Source organism: Fukomys damarensis, unplaced genomic scaffold (assembly GCF_012274545.1).
Source record: "Fukomys damarensis isolate Sample0158 unplaced genomic scaffold, DMR_v1.0_HiC HiC_scaffold_2, whole genome shotgun sequence".
In the NCBI taxonomy this organism is placed as follows: Eukaryota; Metazoa; Chordata; class Mammalia; order Rodentia; family Bathyergidae; genus Fukomys; species Fukomys damarensis.
The window spans coordinates 45,595,762-45,598,276 of NW_022900914.1; the positions used below are offsets into that span (position 1 = coordinate 45,595,762).

A 2,515-nucleotide genomic window follows, 5' to 3' on the forward strand; every position below is an offset into this window, starting at 1 on the left:
GGGACGCTCGGCCCGAGCAAGCACTAGGCCCTGGTTCCAGGCGCCACCCGGAGGACCCGCAACACCAGAGACAAGAGCAGTTATTTATTGACACCATATACTGGGCTTGGGCTTTAAAAGAGAGGATTGAGTTTAATTCTTCCTGCAGTTAATTCAGTATACCACTTAGGTTTTACTTTTTCCCCTTTTAAGAAACTTGCATCTTTTTCCTAATCTCTCGCCCCTGTATCTCCTTGTACATCTGTGGCCTGGGCATCGTGCGTGGCACATAAGAATCTTGCTATTCTGCGCACCTTGACTTGTGTTTGCCGGGAGCAGTGTCACTTTTTCCTCAGCTTAGGTGAGCTGAAGATAGGAGGCCAAAGAGAAAGCTTCTCAACAGCCTGCCTACTTGCAGGGTTCCCCAAGTGGATGCAAGACTCCTGGGAGCCACTGGGAGTATTGTGGGTCTGGTGTCATGTGCTTTCTCCAGCTCTCTGTAAGGGGTCGGGACCCTTTTCCAAGTTACCCCTCCCCCTGCCCATCACTTCCAGGACACCCCACTCCCTCTTAACATTGCAACCAACTCTATTGATAGCCAACCCAGGCTCTTCAGTTCCAGTGAATTCCCAGATGAGAGAAAGGCAGAGGAGCAAGCAGGAGAGGAAGGAGAAAGGAATGAGAAAATGGGTAAAATCATGCTGCTCAGTAGCTGCTGCTGATGTCCCAGAGTCCTGTGTGGCCCAGGCCAGATCAAATCAGATTTCTACTGATTTGGGAACATGCAGAGTCAGCCAGAGAGAGAGAGAGAGAGAGAAAGAGAGAGAGAGAGAGATACTTCATTTAGTTGACCTTACATAAATGTCCAGAAGCTAACAGCCACCAGTTGGAGCACTTCTTGTATGACTCTCATGATTTCTCAATAAATTTAGCATTAAAGTACTTATACAAGTTTTTCTTTTCCTGGTGCACATATTTTTGGTGGACTCTGGACATGCATGTATATGCATACTCTTACCCATATACACACGGATACACAACTACTGGCTCAGGGGCATCTGTGTGTTTCCTCCTAAATATTCTTGCATTTGGTTGGGAATAATTTTTCTCTGGAGGCAGTTTAGAGAGTAGCACGCCTCTAAAAGCTGAACCACATCAGACCACAATGCTTGAGAGGGAAAGCTTCCTGGTCACACCAGACTCATGTCCTGTGGCACGTCCAGCCATTCGTCTTTTTTTCCAGTCTTGCTTATCTGCTCATGGACTAAGTCTGCTCTTCTCTTAAGAGAGATGGAGGTGAGAGGTAGACAGTGGGGGGGCAGTGTGCCTGGGAAATGTGCTTGAAACTGTAAAACAGAGGGGTTTTGTTTGGATGTCAACTTCATCCACATATTTGCGGATTAAAAATACTTTTTATAGCAAAACAAGCAAAGACATTTTAGAATAGAATCAAAAATCATAAAACTATTAAATCTAAATCAAGAAACTTCAAGACAGTTGGTTGTACTTTGTCCTGTGATTTTTGCCCAGACCTAGCCCTTGAGGGCTTGCTTTCAGTGCAGTTAGGGCTACTCGTGAGGCAGTTTAATAGGCACTGCTGTGTCCTTCCTGGAGTGACGATGAGTAACAGTCATCCTAGGCTTTCTCATTTACTCTTTCTTCAACCTGAGCCAGGGTTAACAACCTTGTTTGATGAGAGGGACCAAGGCTCAGGTCATGGTCCTTGGTCAATCAAGGTCAAGGTCAGAGATAACTGGAGAACCAAGGTTTAATTCGATGTAGATGGCAAAGCCTGTCTCTTATCCTGCCTGCCCTACTGTGACACCATCCTCCTCAGCTTCTTGTCAGGGTGTCATATGAAAAATAGTTGAAAGAACTGGTAGAGTGCTTTACCTATCATGTACTGGAACCCAAGTGCCATCCCCATTACCACACACACACACACACCTGAATCTACTTCAACCAGAAAGGGAAGGCTGTGGGCCTGTGGTATACATTAGCAGCTCTAAATTCCTTTTTTCCCCCAATGCTGCAGATGAAGCCAGGAATGTGTTCTATAATTGAAGTACATCCTCAGTCTTTTTTTTTTTTTTCTTTTTTCCTGAAACAATGTCTTGTTAAGTTGTCCAGGCTGCCCTTGAATCTGCAATCATCTTGCCTCAGCCTCTGAAGTATCTGGAATTAACAAGTATGCACCACTATGCCCACTCAGTAGTGACTACATTCTTGAGGGATGTGGCATGTGGACGAGGGAATAAACTCATTCGCTGTGGCACTGCACAGGAATAGGCAGGAGTTTTTTGAATGTGGGTTCTGGTTGAATTTGAAGAAGTGGCTTTTGAAACCCATAGGTTTGGTGGCCTTTGGGTTGGTGAGACCTTTTTCATCCTTTTCTGCTGGGGTTGTGAAGGCAGAAGATTAAGATAAGATGACCTTGGGCTGGGGATTTAGCTCAGTGGTTCCATTGCCTGTCTCTCAAGTGCAAGGCCCCAAATTTCAATCCCTGGTACCAAAAAAAAAAAAAAAAAAAAAAAAA

At 45.1% G+C, this 2,515-nt stretch overlaps 1 protein-coding gene across 2 annotated transcripts in view; it reads left to right on the forward strand.

Annotated features, from left to right (window-relative positions):
- Window positions 1-2,515, forward strand: part of Anxa4 (annexin A4) — a 129,654-nt gene that overhangs the window by 63,451 nt on the left and 63,688 nt on the right. The gene's annotated exons all lie outside the window — the stretch shown is intronic.